General features: G+C 39.3%; 1 protein-coding gene across 2 annotated transcripts in view; it reads right to left on the reverse strand.

Annotated features, from left to right (window-relative positions):
- LOC126194803 (acetylcholine receptor subunit alpha-L1-like) overlaps nt 1-19,396 on the reverse strand; it is a 159,857-nt gene that overhangs the window by 1,377 nt on the left and 139,084 nt on the right. The gene's annotated exons all lie outside the window — the stretch shown is intronic.

A 19,396-nucleotide genomic window follows, 5' to 3' on the forward strand; every position in this document is an offset into this window, starting at 1 on the left:
CCTGACACTTAAATCTATACTCGATGTTAACAAATTTCTCTTCTTCAGAAACGCATTCCTTGCCATTGCCAGTCTACATTTGATATCCTCTCTACTTCGACCATCATCAGTTATTTTGCTCCCCAAATAGCAAAACTCTTTACTACTTTAAGTGTCTCATTACCTAATCTAATTCCCTCAGCATCACTCGACTTAATTCGACTACATTCCGTTATCCTCGTTTTACTTTTGTTGATGTTCATCTTATATCCTCCTTTCAAGACACTGTCCCTTCCGTTCAACTGCTCTTCCAAGTCCTTTACTGTCTCTGACAGAATTACAATGTCATTGGTAAACCTCAACATTTTTATTTCTTCTCCCTGGATTTTAATACCTACTCCAAATTTTTCTTTTGTTTCTCTTACTGCTAGCTCAATATACAGATTGAATAACATCGGGGAGAGGCTGCAACCCTGTCTCACTCCCTTCCCAACCACTGCTTCCCTTTCATGTCCCTCGACTGTTATAACTGCCGTCTGGTTTCTGTACAAATTGTAATTAGCCTTTCGCTCCCTGTATGTTACCCCTGCCACCTTTAGAATTTGAAAGAGAGTACTCCAGTCAACATTGTCAAAAGCTTTCTCTAAGTCTACAAATGCTAGAAACGTAGGTTTGCCTTTCCTTAATCTTTCTTCTTAGATAAGTCGTAGGGTCAGGATTGCCTCACGTGTTCCAACATTTCTACGGAATCCAAACTGATCTTCCCCGAGGTCGGCTTCTACCAGTTTTTCCATTCGTCTGTAAATAATTCGCGTTAGTATTTTGCAGCTGTGGCTTATGAAACTGATAGTTCGGTAATTTTCACATCTGTCAACACCTGCTTTCTTTGGGATTGGAATTATTATATTCTTCTTGAAGTCTGAGGGTATTTCGCCTGTCTCATACATCTTGCTCACCAGATGGTAGAGTTTTGTCAGGACTGGCTCTCCCAAGGCCGTCAGTAGTTCTAATGGAATGTTGTCTACTCCCGGGGCCTTGTTTCGACTCAGGTCTTTCAGTGCTCTGTCAAACTCTTCACGCAGTATCTTATCTCCCATTTCGTCTTCACCTACATCCTCTTCCATTTCCATAATATTGTCCTCAAGTACATCGCCCTTGTATAGACCCTCTATATACTCCTTCCACCTTTCTGCTTTCCCCTCTTTGCTTAGAACTGGGTTTCCATCTGAGCTCTTGATATTCATACAAGTGGCTCTCTTTTCTCCAAAGGTCTCTTTAATTTTCCTGTAGGCTGTATCTATCTTACCCCTAGTGATATGCGCCTCTACATCCTTACATTTGTCCTCTAGCCATCCCTGCTTAGCCATTTTGCACATCCTGTCGATCTCATTTTTGAGACGTTTGTATTCCTTTTTGCCTGCTTCATTTACTGCATTTTTGTAATTTCTCCTTTCATCAATTAAATTCAGTATCTCCTCCATTACCCAAGGATTTCTACTAGCCCTCGTCTTTTTACCTACTTGATCCTCTGCTGCCTTCACTATTTCATTCCTCAAAGCGACCCATTCTTTTTCTACTGTATTTCTTTCACCCATTCCTGTCAATTGTTCCCTTATGCTCTCCCTGAAACTCTCTACAACCTCTGGTTCTTTCAGTTTATCCAGGTCCCATCTCCTTAAATTCCCACCTTTTTGCAATTTCTTCAGTTTTAATCTACAATTCATAACCAATAGATTGTGGTCAGAGTCCACATCTGCCCCTGGAAATGTCCTACAATTTAAAACCTGGTTCCTAAATCTCTGTCTTACCATTATGTAATCCATCTGATACCTTTTAGCATCTCCAGGATTCTTTCATGTATACAACCTTCTTTTATGATTCTTGAACCAAGTGTTAGCTATGATTAAGTTATGCTCTGTGCAAAATTCTACCAGACGGTTTCCTCTTTCATTTCTTAGCCCCAATCCATATTCACCTACTATGTTTCCTTCTCTCCCTTTTCCTACTGTCGAATTCCAGTCACCCATGACTATTAAATTTTCGTCTCCCTTCACTACCTGAATAATTTCTTTTATCTCATCATACATTTCTTCAATTTCTTCATCATCTGCAGAGCTAGTTGGCATATAAACTTGTACTACTGTAGTAGGCATGGGCTTCGTGTCTATCTTGACCACTATAATATGTTCACTATGCTGTTTGTAGTAGCTTACCCGCATTCCTATTTTCTCATTCATTATCAAACCTACTCCTGCATTACCCCTATTTGATTTTGTATTCATAACCCTGTATTCACCTGACCAGAAGTCTTGTTCCTTCTGCCACCGAACTTCACTAATTCCCACTATATCTAACTTTAACCTATGCATTTCCCTTTTTAAATTTTCTAACCTACCTTCCCGATTAAGGGATCTGACATTCCACGCTGCGATCCGTAGAATGCCAGTTTTCTTTCTCCTGATAACAACGTCCTCTAGAGTAGTCCCCACCCAGAGATCCGAATGGGGGACTATTTTACGTCCGGAATATTTTACCCAAGAGGACGCCATCATCATTTAACCATACAGTAAAGCTGCATGCCTTCGGGAAAAATTACGGCTGTAGTTTCCCCTTGTTTTTAGCCGTTCGCAGTACCACAACAGCAAGGCCGTTTTGGTTAGTGTTACAAGGCCAGGTCAGTCAATCATCCAGACTGTTGCCCCTGCAACTACTGAAAAGGCTGCTGCCCCTCTTCAGGAACCACACGTTTGTCTGGCCTCTCAACAGATACCCCTCCGTTGAGGTTGCACCTACGGTACGGCTATCTGTATCGTTGAGGCACGCAAGCCTCCCCACCAACGGCAAGGTCCTTGGTTTATGGGGGGAGGTGCTTCTCTATATCTGCAGCTAAATCCATACTCTGAAATCCACTGTGAAGTGCATGGCAGAAAGTAATTATCTTTTTCGCACATACAGGGATAGGCAAAACAATGCAAACACCTATACCTACTTGGGAATGGCTTATTAATAAGAGGTTGGACCCCAATTTGCCCATAATACAACTGCGATTTTTCTTGGAATACTGGCATATAGTGAATGTATAGTCTCCAGAGGAATGTTATGCCATTCTTTGATCAGAACCTCTTGGTCTGCACTCCAATACCGCCCACAAGGGTTCGATAATGTTTGAGTCAGGGTATGGTGCTGGCCAGACAAGATGCTGCAGTTCAGTTGCATGTTCCTCATACCACAATTGTGCTGTCCTAGCTCTGTGAATGGGTGCATTATCGTCCTGAAATGTGGCATCACTGTTGGGGAACAACATTTGAATCATGGTGTACACTTTACCTAAAATGTTCACGTAATCATTGGTTGTAACACGGCCTTTAAGAGTAATGATGGGACCAGCAAAATACCAGGATAGGGCTGCCCACACCATCACACTTGCACCTCCATGCTTAACTGTTGGAATCAAGCAATCAGGATTGTAGGCTTCTTTTCGGGTTCTCCATCCGTAAACCCGCCCAATATTGGAAATAACGAGAATGTTGTCTCGTCAGACTATATGATGTGTTTCCCTTGATCAGCCATCCAGGATTTATACTCCTGACAACATGTTTTACACTTCTTTGTGTTGGTTGTCATCACTAATGGTTTTGGTATAGCAGCTCATCCACGAATATTTGCTTTATGGAGTGTCAATATATAAGGGGTCTCAAAGATGGCTATTGAGCCCTGAAGTCACTTTTACTGCTGTAGTTTTGTGTTGATCAAACAATGGCTGAAATCTTTAACTGTGAAAGTCTTTTTGTTGTGCTTATCTGTGACTCATCATCTCTGCTATGTGGCCAGTAACAACTTTCCTTCTTAAAATGTAGTTTTGTGTTGTTTTGACACAATTCGTGTTAGCATATTACAATCTCTGTCTTTCAGTTTTGATTGGTGCCAACTATTACGTTTACACAATGATGCTTTGTGTAGGCTGTCATGACTGCTGAAACAGTTGCTCTTGAGACATTCAGTAAGTTAGCTGTCTTGGTTACTTATGCTCCAGCTAATCAGGCCCCCACAATCTGCCCTCTTTGGAACTCTGTTAGGTCTTTCATTGCACGTTGTTCTCAGCCTCTGAATGCAAGTACGAAGTGTGCACTACTTGTAAACAACCTGCGCTGATGCCTAGTCCATACTAAACATGCACGGTCCAGCATGATATGTGCCTTACCTGTATTGTAGACCGTCAAACACAACCATCTCATTAGTACCACTGTTCACATTATTTTGCCTATCCCCTGTATTTAGCATCTTTCCAGTTCTATTTTCATATGGAGCACAGGAAGAATAGGTACTTAAATACCACAGTGCATGCTGCAATTAGTCCAATACCGTCTGTGTAGTCATTACAGGAGCAGTACATAGGAGGCTGCAGAATGTTGCTAGAGCACTGCCTCTATTAATATTTCTCCTTGAAAGTTTCTAAGTATGATTTTTCAATGCAGCTGATGTCTCACTTCAAGCATCTTTCAGTTGTGGTTTTTCAGCATATTTTTAATGCTCTCTCTTGAGCCAAATGATCCTGTGACCATTCATACTGCTCTTCTTTGTAAGTGTCCAGTATCCCCTGATAGTTGTATTTGGTAGGGGTTCCACTCAATAGACTAGTATTCTAGCCTGGCACTATACTGTAGGATGAAAGGTTAGTGGCAAAGAAACCACTTAAAAGTTATTAGTGAGGAAATGCATTTGCAAGAGTGGTTTGATAAATGGTAAATTTCTCATACGAAGTTGCCTGTTTGGCATTTTCATATGAGGGGCTAGGCAGCTGTCTAGAGTAAAACTGAATTGAATGAATTCTTGTGCCTCAGATAACATTAAAAGAATCTTTGCTTCTTGATTAATTAATTGAAACATGTTTAAAGAAGCACAAAAGATGAAGTGCACTTGACTGCTCACATTATATCACTGAATAGGAAAGCACTGAAAAACTTAATGTTGTGGTAATAGAAGGTCACAGAATAAAGGTGACTCAACTGAATGAACACACTATATCTTGCACATAAAACTAGGTATGAAAAATCCACGTCAACAATTGCTGTCTTAAGAGTAAATCTTTTGACTGATGATATGCTTTAGTTTTTGCAGTGGACTTGCCAACTCATGTTATCATTTTGTTAAGATGTTGTCGGCTCTGGTCTTTTGTGCGATTTCTGCATAATTATTGTGAAGTATTGTTGAAGCTGTGCTATTATTTATAGCTGTTTTACTTTCAATATGCAATTTTGTTCTATGACTTTGCCAGCCTTGCAAATCCTTACAGCATCCTTCAGTGAATGAGATGACCAGCAAGGTCTTAATAAATTTCATGCAGGATATCACAAGAAATTCTTAATTTTATCCATTTTTACTGGATGTTGAGGCTGTATCAAGATTTTGATAGTTGTTTGTCAGCTTCATTCACAATGTTCACCAATGCTAATAACATTATTATACATATGGTGAGTTTCAAGAAATGGCCTCACGTAAGTCTGTAAGATTCCCAGACAAGTTTTTCCTTATGTGAGTGTGATCAGTTGAAACATATAATGTGTATAATACTGTGACTAACATGATTGAATATTGTGGAAACAGACAAATAAATTACAAAATAAATGCTAGAATTGAAACCTCCAGCCTCGTTTATAATGTTTTCTAAACTCCTTATTCCTTAAAAGTTTTCTTTAGCTATTATTCCAGGTTTTGTGCTCCTTGCATGACTGATGCCCTTTCCTATAATTTGGCTTGTTTACAAGAAGTCTTCAACAGTAGCTGTAATATATACATTTTGTTTGTCCAGTGCTCACCAACAATTGTTGAAGAGCAACTTATAATTGACATGCTGCTCAGATTAACTAAATTAAAATTTTTGTATCTGTCCTTAGGGGATAATGTGTATTGCAGTGATTAAAAACTTCTCAATAGACTTCCAAAAAAAAGCTAAGTTTTGGTTTTTAGTTTATACAAATATTAGTATATTTATGCACTTACTCATTTTGTACACATTAGTGTTTACTGAATGTTGTTGTTGTCAGTCTGAAGACTGATTTGGTTTAACTCTCTATTCTAGCCTATCTTATGCAAGTTGTTGTTGTCATTCTGAAGACTGGTTTGGACTAACTCTCTATTCTAGCCTATCTTATGCAAGTCTTTTCATATTTCCATTACATGACTACTCCGCACTTTACGCTTAAATGCTAGACGGAAGGTTCACATAACAAATTTCAGACTATTGCACGAGCATTCCACTATCCAGTCACACGTGAGAAGAATTAGCATCTAAATCTTTCCATGCAAGCTCTGAATTCTAGTATTTTATTACGAAGGTCATTTTTCCCAATGTAGGTGATTGAAATTTCATGAAAAAATCTTGCCGCAATGTGAAACACCTTTGTTTTAATGATTAACACCTCAACTCTCGTATCATATTGATGAAACTCTGTCCCTTGTTTCACGCTAATACAAATTGAGCTGCCCTTCTCTAAACTTTTTTGATGTCCTCCATCAACCCTACATAGTAAGAAGCCTGTATTGTGCATCCGTATTCCAGAAGAGGATGGATAAGCATAGTTCCATCTTCTAAGATTTATGCTGATAAAATGCAGATTTTGGTTTGCCTTCCCCACAACATTTCCTATGTTATGGTTCCAATATAAGTGCTTTGTAGTTGTTGTCCTCAAGTATTTAGTTGAATTGACAAACTTTAAATTATTATGGTTTGTTGTGTAACCTGAGATTCAACAGGTACTTTTTAGTACTCAACTGGAGGACTTCACACTTTTTATTGTTTGCCACTTCTGCACCATTCAAATATCTTTTGTAAATTATTTTGCAATTTGGTTTGCTCATCTGATGACTTTAGTAGGCAGTAAACAACACCATGAACTGCAAACAATCTAAGAGGGCTGCTGAGATTCCCTCTTACATCATTTATATAGATCAGGAACAGCAGAGATCCTATAACACTTCCCTTGAGGAGTGCCAAATGTCAGTTGTATTTCAGTCAGTAACTTGCCATTGATCACTACCAGCTGTCAGCAAATCACGAATTCAGTTACAGAACTGAGGCAACACTCCATAGGCATGCAATCAGATTATAAGCCACTTGTGAGGAACACTGTTAATGTCTTCTGGAAATCTAGAACTATGCAATCGACTTGAGAACCCTGTCAATAACTCTCATTACTTCTGGTGAATAAAGAGCCACTTGTGTTTAACATGAATGATATTTTCTAAATTCATGCTGGCTATGAGTCAAAAGATTATTTCTTCTGGGTATTTCATAATGTTAGAACACAATATATGCTCCAGAATTTCATTGAAAATTGATGTGAGTGTTATGGGTCTATAGTTCAGCAAATTACTATTATGTCATTTCTAGCCTGTTGCTGTGGCCTGTGCAACATTCTAATCTTTAGGTAAGGATCTTTTTTTCAAGTGAGCAGTTTATATGATTGCCAAAAATGGAGATATTTCATCGACACACTCCAAAAGGAATTTAATTGGTGTGCAATCTTGTCTTTATTGTGTGACTTAACAACATTATGAAAAGGATAGTTGCTACTCACCATATAGCAGAGATGCTGTGTCACAGATAGGCACAACAAAAAGACTGCCAGAAAGTGAGCTTTTGGCCAATACAGCCTTACACACACACACACACACACACACACACACACAAAACCACAATCTCTGGTTGCTGTGGCTTCAGCAGTCAGAGACTGCGGTCATGTTTGTATGAGTTGTGCCCTTCTGTGACTCAGCATCTTTGCTGTTATGGCACAAAGTCAAGTGCTGGCACACCAGTTGGGAATGACAGGGAAGAGAAGGCTGTGAGAAGAAGTCAGCCAATCACATGCTGACTGGACCTTCCTCCAGAACGACAACATGACAGCAGTGGCCACCATGTCAAGAGGACATAAACGCTGCGACCAACTGGTGAAAGCCAGTTCAATAGCAGCTTCAAGATTAGCGACTTCAATAGCAGCGTAAACAATAGTCACTTCACTTGTACTCTGTACATACCATAGACTTGGGATTGTCTATACTGAAGAAGATTGATCATTTTGCATGTCGTCCTTTGCTTGCAACTCATCTGTGTGCTTGCCAAAGTTAAGTTTACTTTCACATTTACCTTTCTTATAAGGCTACACTTCAGACAATGTGCACCAAGCTGCTTAAACCATTCTATAAACAGGCGAACAGAATTAAGTCATGCCCTTGGTGATATTCACAGCATGAACATCAAGATTTCCTGTCCAGACAAGCACAGTGTTAAGCTTGTGGCATTAAATGTCACAATTTGTATCTTTGCAGTGGAACAAACATAAGAATTCTGCCCACTCACATAATTCTCGTCACAAGGCCCATGTAATCAATGCAGTGTATTCAAAGCCTTCTGCAGGCATTAGCAAAACTCACAAGCAGTCTGTTTCTTCAGTGCTATGACACTCCAACAAACTTTTTGTTCATTTGCATATTAGTGGAAAAAACGTGAAATTTCAGTTGGACATGAGTCCCTCTGTTAAATTTCTGAATCATAACACATATGAACTGTTAGGCTCTCCATGCCTGTCTAAAACTAGCACACACCTGACGGCTTATAATGGACAAGACATTCTCGTTCTCGGAAAATGTACTTTGCCTGTCATGTATTGCTCGCATATGCGATCTGTGACTTTCACTGTGCTACAATTCTGTGACTGTGAGAGCATATTTGGCCTTGATTCATTTGATTTATTTGTCTTTCAAATTCAGGACAATGTGTTGTCAGTGTCTGCATTCAATGCAAATGACAGTGTAGCTTGCTGAAAGAATTCCTTGAACTCTGTTCTGAAGGTTTAGCCAAGGCTAACAATTTTGTTGCACATATTACTATGAAAGACAATGCTCAGCTGAAATTTTGCAAGGCCAGAACTGTTCCCATAGCATTACAGGACAAGGTGCCTGTTGAAGTTAAAGAATTGCAAGATAGCGGAGCTATTGCACCCATACAAGCTAGTCAAAGGGCAAGTCCACTAGTTTTGCTCCCCAAACCTTCAGGTCGCATTCACCTCTGTGTTGACTTTAAGTCTACAGTCAACACACAAACTGTGATTGATACTTATCCAATGCCACCCCCAGAGGACAGCAGACAGATTAGACACTGGACACTGCTTTTCAAAAATTGAATTGTACGATGCATATCATCAAATACCATTAGATGAAGAATCTCAAAATGTGTGTTGCCAACACTCATTCGGGCCCTTCAGTCACATTTGTTAGCCATATGTGATCTGCCAGTTCCTTGCAATGTCACAGTATTGCAGCCAGTCTTACAGTGAAAGTGAACTATTATATTCGGTTCATATCGAAAGCTGCACAAATTGCAGCTCCACTGTATTGCTTGTGTCAGAAGAATTTCCCCTTTGTTTGGACAAATGAGTACCAAGAAGCTTTTCAAAAACTTAAAGATGCATTTCTCAGTGATCGATGCTTGGTTCACTTTGATCCTGAGAAACCAGTTGTGGTGCAAGTTGACACTTCCTCTTTTGAATCAGTGCAGTGCTTTCACACAGATTTGGTGATAAAGACAGGCCTGTTGTTTTCACATCAAAAGTGTTGTCCAGAGCTCATTGTAACTATTCACAAATAGAGAAAGAGTCATTGGCTACCATGTATGGTGTCACCAAATTCCACCACTATTTGTATGGCAGAAAATTCTACTTAGTAAAGTCCTTGTTTCATCCCATGAGGAGGGTTCCTGTACGAACTACCCAAAAATTGCGAAGATGGGCTTTGCTGTTGTCTCAATACAAGTACAAGATTGTGTATCATCTGACAGCTCAACATGGTAATGTGGACGCACTTTCACATCTTCCGATTGACACTGATTCAGACTATGATGCTTCTGCTGCATCTTCTTGTTACATTGATGCTCAGGGTTCTGAATTGCTTCAATCCCTTCCTCTAAACTATAGGAAAATTGCACAGGCCACGGAAGCTAGTTGAGATTTGAACATTTTGCTACAATACATTCACACATGTTGGCCTCGCTCATCACATAGCATAAAGAAATCAGTAGTGCACCGATGCTTTGCATGTCAGCATAGCCTCACTATACAGCAAGGTGTGATTCTTGTTCAAAATGACAGTGGACAGTCAGGTGTGTTGGTCCCCAAAGCTTTGCAAAATGAAGTGTTGCAATTACTTCACCATGGATACTGGGGGATTGTTCATATGAAACAATTAGCGTGTCAACACTGTACTTGGCAGGGTATAGACACCCAAACAGAACAGATGACATCACAGTTGCACGCATGTGTGGAAAATCAGTCTGATCCACCACAAAAATTCTCTGCTTGGCCTAAGTCGCAATCACAATGGCAATGTGTGCACATAGACTTTGTGAGATCTTTTTGGAACACTTGTTGGTTGATTGTGGTAGACTCTTATAGCAAGTTTCCTTTTGCTGTGTCAGTTAATTCGACAATGTCATGTAGCACAGTTCAGGTGTTGGCTTGTATTTTTTGCCTCAATGGTTTGGATGAAGTCACAGTGTCGGACAACGGTCTTCAGTTCACATCGCATGAATCTGAAATGTTCTGTGAACACAATGGCATACAGCATCTAACTAGTGCAATTTGTATGTTTGCAGTGGAACAAACATAAGAATTCTGCCCACTCACATAATTCTCATCACAAGGCAGCAAAGTAGAATGTTTTGTCAGAACCTTCAAACAGAAGATGACCAAACTTCACCACACACACCAGGGATCAAGCATTGCAACTGTTTCTCACCTCCTGTTGTTCGAATCCATGAGATGGACCATTGCCGGTGGAACTGCTTCATGGCCAATGCCATCGGACACCGCTTCACCTGCCCCAGCCTCCTCAGCATACGGTGCTGAAGGAAGACTGCAAGTATCACTACCTGCCGCATGATGTTGTGTTTTTCAGGGTTTTTAGTGACAGCAGATGGTTGGCGTGAGGCGAGATTCTTTGTTGACTTGGTGCACGCATGTATCTCATTTCAGGCCCAGACAGATTGCAGAGCCGAAATCACAAAAAAATTTGCCACTGTCATGTGCATGGTGATCCTTCTGTATCTCTTCCCCCAGATTCACGGATCCTGAGGACAGTGCGGCCACAGCACCTGCCAGAGGGTGACATCATGACACTGCAGGATGACCCCATGGAGACAGCCTTCAACTCCTCCGCCTCCTCTCATCCTATCGATGGAGCTGGACCCGCCCATGCCGCAGCAACTGACACCTCTTACATATGAGTATGGTTCTCAGGAGGTGGACGCGTACCCTTCTAGGCATTTTCTGGGGACATTTCCACCAGAGCGAAGGCTGGATGGCAAGGTATGACTGGAAATCTGACGACCCCTGCAGTCACAGCTTCCAGTCCATCAGAGCCTCCACACTCCTGCCTCTGCTCCTGTTGTCAAGCTCCATCTATGATGATGGTCTGTCACTTTGGGGAGGAGGAATGTTATGACATAAAGTCAAGCACCAGCATGCCAATCAGGAATGACAGGGATGAGAAGGCTGTGAGAAGAAGTCAGCCAATCGCACACTGATGGGATCTCCCTCCAGGACGACAATGCAACAGCAGTGGCCCCTGTGTGAAGAGGACATAGCGCCGCAACCAACTGGTGACAGCCAGTTCAATTGCAGCTTCAAGATTAGCAACTTCAATAGCAGCAACAACGATAGTCACTTCGCTTGAACTCTCTATGTCGACAAATTTGGGGTTCTCCATACTGAAGAAGATTGCTTATTTTGTATGTTGCCTTTTGCATGTGACACATCTCTGTAATTGCCAAAGTTAAGTATTTTAAATTTCTTTTTGTAACAAAACTCATTAATATGACTTGTTTAATTTTTTGTCTAGTCATCTGAATATGCAGGCTTCCTAGATGCTACATTTTCTATATGATGACTAGCAACTATCCTTTTCATAATATTGTTACATTCCATCTTGGATTTTCCATTTTGTGACTTAAGTTGCTTTGCTGCACATAAGGGTATCCATTCCCAAGTTATCAATGTTGGCAGCAGATATTCATTCAAATTCTGCAATATTTGCTGCATCTTCTATGGCCTGGGGCTACAATTTTTGCACCGCACTCTTCCCACAAAATTAAATTTCCCTTGATACCTCACTGTGTGTCCTAGCGATCTATTACTTCCTTTAATCAAGTTGCGCCATAAAGGTCTTTTCTCCCAGATTGATTCAGTGCCTCTTCACAGCTTACTCAGTCTACCCACCATTCTTCTTAGCAGAACATTGCAGAAGCTTCTATTCTTCATGTCTGTACTGTTTACTTTCACATTTACCTTTCGTATAAGACTACACTTCAGACAAATACTTCTTAGAAAAGACTTCCCACCCCTCAAACACACAATTTATGTTAACATATTTCTCTTTCTCAGGCAGGCATTTCTTCCTATTATGAGTTTTACAAATTATGGTTCATAGGTATTCCAAGGAGACTGCAACAGAATTGTGTGCTGCCTTTTGAAGGCAGCCAGGAAGGCTCTTTTGACCCTGACAGTACATCACTGCCTCTACACAGTAAATTTGCCCTCTAGGTATCCATTACCAACAACAGTACTGTACAAACTTTCCAGCATCAAGGTGTTCAAATCAGTTGGACAAGATAACACACAGAATGAAATGTAAATCAACAGCATTGGGCTCCCTACATTAGCAAATGCAGAATTTGTCTGATCCCTAATGATCATCGTAGAAGGGTTTGGAGGAGGTCACATACCAATGCATATCTGAACTATGCAGTCACCAGCAGTATATTTTGAGTTCACAGATATGCAAAGATGGGCACATTTAAACAGTCTATTTTTTATGTTGGTGTTTATTTTATTCTTATTTCATAGTATAGTTATTTTTTTATAATTTAAGTGCACACACATTTTCAGAAATGCAGATGAAGCAAGTTTTTTTTTTTTTTTTTTTTTTTTTTTTTGAACAGTTCATTCAAGCCTTAAAGCTACATCTGAATAACATTACACAATTAGAAGACAGCTTGAAGAAAGACAAACTTGAGTTTACAGCATTCGTAGATTCAGAGATAGCTGGAATACACTCTTTAAAATTTCTGAATATAGCAGGGATAAAATACATTGAATGACAGTTTGTTTAGGCATTGTGCAGAAATCAGGCTGCAGCTATAAGTGTTAAAGGAAATAAAAGGAAAGCAATGGTTGCAAAGGAGCAAGAGCACTCACAGGATAGTTTGTAAGGGGAGGAGCAGGGGGAAACCTGGGGATATAGGGTATGGAGTGTTTTTAATACTTCAGAAGATAAATGGCAACTTGTAAGGAGCTATAAAAATGTAAGAAGCTATAAAAAGGTTCCAGTTGCGACCTAAGTAATGCTGACATTTAAATAATATTTTTTTGAAAGAAAAACACCTGACTACATTATATATATTTTTTTCCTTCTTTAAGAGCTAGGGGTTGGAGGGTCTCGATCCCCCTTGCTCCCAGGCATAGATGCCCTTGGAAGAAACTGAAACAGGATAGTAGACAATCCTAACCGTTATTCAATCTGTGCATTAAGCAAGCATTACAGGAAACCAATGAGAAATTTGAGGTTTTCCAATGACATTGTAATTCTACCAAAGACAGCAAATGACTTGGAAGAGCAGTTGAATGGAATGGATAGCGTCTTGAAAGGAGGTTATAAGATGAAGATCAAAAAAAGTAAAACGGGGGTAATGGAATGTAGACAGATCAGGTGATGTTGAGGGAAGTACACTGGGAAATGAGACACTAAAAACAGTAGCTGAACATTGTTATCTGGGCAGTAAAATAACTGATTATACCCAAAGTAGAGATGATATAAGATGCAGATCAGCCATAGCAAGACAAACATTTCTGAAGAAGGAATTTCTTAACAAAGAATATAAATTTAAAGTATTATGAAAAGGAAGGACTGTCAGCAAATAAGCTTTCAGCCAAAAAGGCCTTCATCGAAAATACACACACACACACACACACACACACACACACACACATGACCACAGTCTTTGGCTGAGACTGTGGTCACGTGTGTCTGCATATGTGTGTGTGATGTCTATTTCCAATAAAGGCCTTTTTGGCCGAAAGCTTACTTGCCAACAGTCTTTTTGTTGTACCTATCTGTGACTCAGCATCTCCACTATATGGTGAAAAGCAACGACCCTTTTCATAATATTGTCTTATTCCATCCTGGATTTTTCGTTGCTTAATATAAATTTAAGTGTCAGAAAGTGTTTTCTGGTGGTATTTGTCTGGAGTGTAGCCTTACCTTTTTATTGTTTACTCAGTCCACCCAGCTAATTTTCAGCATTCTTCTGTGGCACAGTATTTCAAAAACTTCTATCCTGGTCTTGGCTGAACTGCTTACCATCCACTTTTCAGTTCCTTACAAGACTAAATGCATGGTCAACTGTTCTTCTACACTTGAACTATTGTTGTTCTATATAATCTTGCACAGACGTTAGTGTTTCGTGTTCCTTTTTGAGAGTAACACAACTGCCACTTTTTCTGATTGAATATTGTTGTCGTCTTCAGTCTGAAGACTGATTCGGTGCAGTGCTCAGAGCCACTCCATCCTGTGAAAGCCTCTTCATCTCCAAATCACTGACATGTACAACCATTTGAACCTGCTTACGTATGCATCCTTTGGTCTCCCTTTACAAATTAGTGATTGCTTTCTGCCTCAGGGCATGCCCTATTAATCAAGCCTTCCTCCTAGTCAAGTTGTGACAAAAATTTCTTTTTTCCCCAATTCGACTGAGTACCTACTTGATCTACCCACTTAATCTTCAGCATTCTTCTGTAGCACTGTATTTCAAAAGCTTTTGTTCTCTTCTTGTCTAAACTGCCTATCATCCACTTTTCATCTCTGTGCAAGACTACATTCTTAACATCTAAATTCATGTGAGGTGTTAATAAATTCCTCTTTTCCATAAAGAAGTTTTGTGCTGAAGCCAGTCCCTACTTTGACCATCATTAGTTATTTTGCTGGCCAAACAGCAAAACTCATCAAGTGCTTTTAATGGCTAATTTTGTAATCTAATTCATTGCCTGATTTAATTCAACAACATTCTCTTACCCTTGTTATACTTTTGTTCATCGTACAATGTTCTTTCAAAACACTATCCTCTCTGTTCAACAAATCTTTCAAGTCGTTTACTGTCTCTGATAGAGATATAATGTTGCTGGCAAACCTTAAAAATTTTATTTACTTTTCTTGAAAATTGATTAGCTTTCCAAATTTGTCATTGGTCCTCTTTACTGCTTGCTCAGTATACAGACAAAAAATATTGGGGAAAGTCTACAACCCTGCCTCACTCCCTTTCATGTCCTTTGCCTCTTATAAATAGTCTGGCTTCTGCACAAGTTGTAATAAACTTTTACTCCCTGTATTTTATCGCTGCTACCTTCAGAATTTAGGAGAGTTTATTCCAGAGAACATTGTCAAAAGCTTTCTTTAAATCGAGAAATGTTACAAATGTAGGTTTGTCTTCATTCATCTTACTGTCTAAGATAAGACATAAGATCTGTATGACCTAATGTTCCTACACTTCTCTGGGACCCAAACTGTTCTGCCCTGGCTCATCACTACCAGTTTTATTCATTCTTCTTGAAATAATTAATAACAATATTTTGCAAACATGACTTATTACACTGATGGTCTGGTAGTATTAACACTTGTTGGCACCTGCCTTCTTTGGAATTGGAATTATTATATTCTTCCTGAAATCTGAGGGTATCTTGCAGGTCTCGTATGTCTTGCATGCCTGTTGAAATAACTTTGTCCTAGCAGGCTTCCCCAAGGATCTCAACAATTCTGTGGGTGTGTTGTTTATTCCATGGGTCTTGTTTTTGTTAGGTCTTTAAATGCTCAGACAAATTCTTCTTGCATTATCGTACCTCCCATTTCATCTGCACCTATTTCCTCTTCTCTTTCTATAATACTGTCCTCACATTTGTAACCCTTATATAAATCTTTTAAGTATCACTTCCCTTTTCAGCTTTCTGTTCTTTGCTTAGTACTGGTTTGTCATTTGAACTCTTGATTTTTGTACAGCTGCTTCCCTTTTCTCTGAATGTCTCCTTAATTTTCCTTTAGGTGGCATTTATTTTACCCTTAGGCACGCATGTTTCTACAGTCTTGCATTTGTTGCCTTGCCATTCCTGTTTTGCCATTTTGCAGTACTCATCAATCTCAGTTTTCAGACATCTGCATAGAAATGCAGCAACTGAAGAAGACTAAAGGGAACATGAGCTCCTTGTCCAGACGAGGAAGGCTCAAGGGACATTGACTGGCCACTGTCTCATCTTCTGCCTTGTGCCATCATGCTGATACAGTATGGAGTTTTGCCAACTTTCCAGACTGTAGAACCGCTACTTCTCATTCAAGTAGCTCCTCAGTTGTCATCATGAGGTTGAGTGCACATTGCACCAGTCCTTCCGCCAAGAAAAAAATTGTTGGCAACATCAAGAATTAAACCCTGGTCCTCTGCATGGCACCTATCGCTCAGCTAAGGAGGTAGACTGTCTTCTCTATTTCATCTCTCAAGATGACCACTTGGTCTTCTGTTGTGTTCATTATACTTTTTTGAGCCAATCATTAGGTAATGCTCCCTTTGAAAGTCTGAGAAATATTTGGTTCTTTTAACTTATACAGGACCCATGTCCTTAACTTCATACCTTCCTGGAGTTTCTCCAGTTTAAATTTTCAGTTCATAACCAATAAATTATGGTCTGAATCCACATCTGCTCCTGGATATTGACTACAGTTTAAAATCTTTCAAGATCTGTCTTACCATTGTGTAAGTTCTTTCAATCTCTTTATCTACTATGGAGCTAGATGGCATATAAATTTGTACTACTGTGATGAGTGTCAGCTTTGTGTCTGTCTTGGCTACAGTAATGCTTCTACTATGCTGTGCATAGAAGCTTACCACAATTCCTATCTTGTATTCATCTGACCAGAAGTCCTGTTCTCCCTGCCAACACACTTCATTAATTCCCACTATATCCTTATTACACCATTCCATTTATCTTTTTAAATTTTCTAGCCCATTTACCAAACCAAACAATGTAACATTCCAGCATCATTCTGAGTATTCCCTGTCCAGGGATCTGAAAGGGGGATTATTTTGCCTCTGTCTTATATTACCCTTGAGGATGCCATCATCATTTAAGTGTGCTGTAGAGCCTGCATGCTCCCAGGAAAAATAATGGCTGTAGTTTCCCCTTGCTTTTAGCTATTCACAGTATTAGTATAGCAAGCCCACGTTGGCTAACGTTACAAGACATTTTTTATAGATCAGTCAATCATCTGGACTTTTATGCCTGGTACTACTGAAATCCTACTGCCCCTCTTCAGGAATTAGCCTCTCCACAGTGGCTGCAGTTTCGGCTATCTGAGTTGTTGGGGTACACCAACTACCCCACCTCATCAAGGTCCACAATTCATGAGGGCGAGTGGGGTCTGTTCAGAACATCTAATCTTCTAAACATATAAATCTGTCTACTGGTTATAGCTGCCCCTTGTAGTTAAGTCATTGTTGCTATCACATGACCACTGACAGCAGTTTCACTATGGTCATCCTTGAAGAGGTCAGGTCTGTTTGTTGCCAGTAGGTCCAATATATTTCCATCATGTGGGTGTTTCCAAACTATTTATTCTAGGTAGTTTTCAGAGAAGATTTAGTAATGTTTTGCAGATTGTCTTATCACGCCCACCACCGATGGAATTAATTATCCCAATTGATTGTTGGATGATTAAAGTCTCTGAGAGCATTACTAAGGAATATTCATATAATGAATTGAGGTTTTCTTTAAAGTTTTCAGCTGTGTTGGGGCTGAGTCTGGCAGGGGAGAGAATGTCTTGCCTAAATAATTTTGCCTGTGGTTTCAGTTGCTGTTTTGGTGGATTTAACTTTCTCATGTCCTGTGAATACCACAGCATCTCCATTTTCCGTTAGCATATCCTTTCAGTGCACTTCGATTTACCACAAAAATTTAACTGCTGTCGATTTCAGGTTTTAGCAAGCTTTCTGTAAGTGGTGTTATGATTTCCGCTGCTTTATAGGACAGTTTCCGACTCTGCGGCTTTGTTGCAAAAGCTTCAGGAATGAATAACTAGGAATTTCATTTCATCTGTGAGGGCCATTGCTTTAAATGTTTCAGGGTTCCTACAGCTCTTCTTATCTGGAATGTGAAATGTAGCAAGTTTGGACCACTCCATCTGTATTGTTGTACTCCTATTGACAATTACATTTTTCCCCTTTATATTTCTACTGTGTCTGATGGATCAAGCTGTGTATATATTACATATACTCAGAATAGCCTCAATACTGTACTTGAATATCTCTCATTAATTTATTTTCAGTTGATAGTTTTCAACTTGCTGGTTACAGTGATATATTTAGTTCTGTTTAAAGACATGTTCAATAAAAGTAATGTATAACTGGAATTACTATAACAGCATTTACTGGAGATATTCGAATGAGCATATCATTAGTTTTGAGAGGACTAGTCCACTCAGTAGAAGTCCTCGGTCCATGTTTTCCAGTAGCTATCTTTGTGTGTCCAGAAACTAACTAACTTATAATTGTAATTAAAGTTTGGACCTATCCAAATTTATTTTTGCTATTTGAGCAATTATATTTGCTATATCCTTCAGTATTCGGTTAAGTCATTAATGAAGAGTTAGTATAAAGTTACATAATTTCAAACATGGCAACTGTACTTGTAGATAGATAATTCACAGCAGAGGCATAGAAAATAGTTCTGCAATCTTTTTTACTTTGTAACTAACCATATATTATGTAAACTAAGTTATTGTTTGAACATATATCTCATCTGCAAAAGTAAATTCTTACCTTACAGTTTTATAAATTAATTTTTATTTATTGAAGCCATAAAATATTTCACCTATCGACAAATATTCACCCCCTCCCAGAAAACCTGCAGTTTGGGCTTGGAAATTGAGGTGGCAACATCATTTAGTACCATGTGTTGTAATTTGTTCATGTCTCTGTGTCAGTCTGTGAAGTAACCACCTGGATAACATCTCAATGAAAGTTCATGGCTCGGATTATGGAAAGTGTATCAAAGTTCGTACTTAGCAGTCACCAGTTTAATTTATCTGTGAGAGTTCGTAGTCACTCATATCATATTATATAGTGAAATGTATGAAAGTCAGTCTGCCATCAGGACTGTTTCAGTTCACATCTATGTGTCCTTCAGTATCTTTGTGAACTTCTTTGATTGAGACAAACAAGAACTATGTTTTATTAGTTTGCACTTTACAGTTCTGTTATTGTCTTGTGCCACAATAACTGTTTATAGTGACTATGTTTATATGAACTATGGTTAGTGGAAGAATGAGGTCTATG

The sequence above is a fragment of the Schistocerca nitens genome, chromosome 7 (genome assembly GCF_023898315.1).
Source record: "Schistocerca nitens isolate TAMUIC-IGC-003100 chromosome 7, iqSchNite1.1, whole genome shotgun sequence".
NCBI lineage: Eukaryota > Metazoa > Arthropoda > Insecta > Orthoptera > Acrididae > Schistocerca > Schistocerca nitens.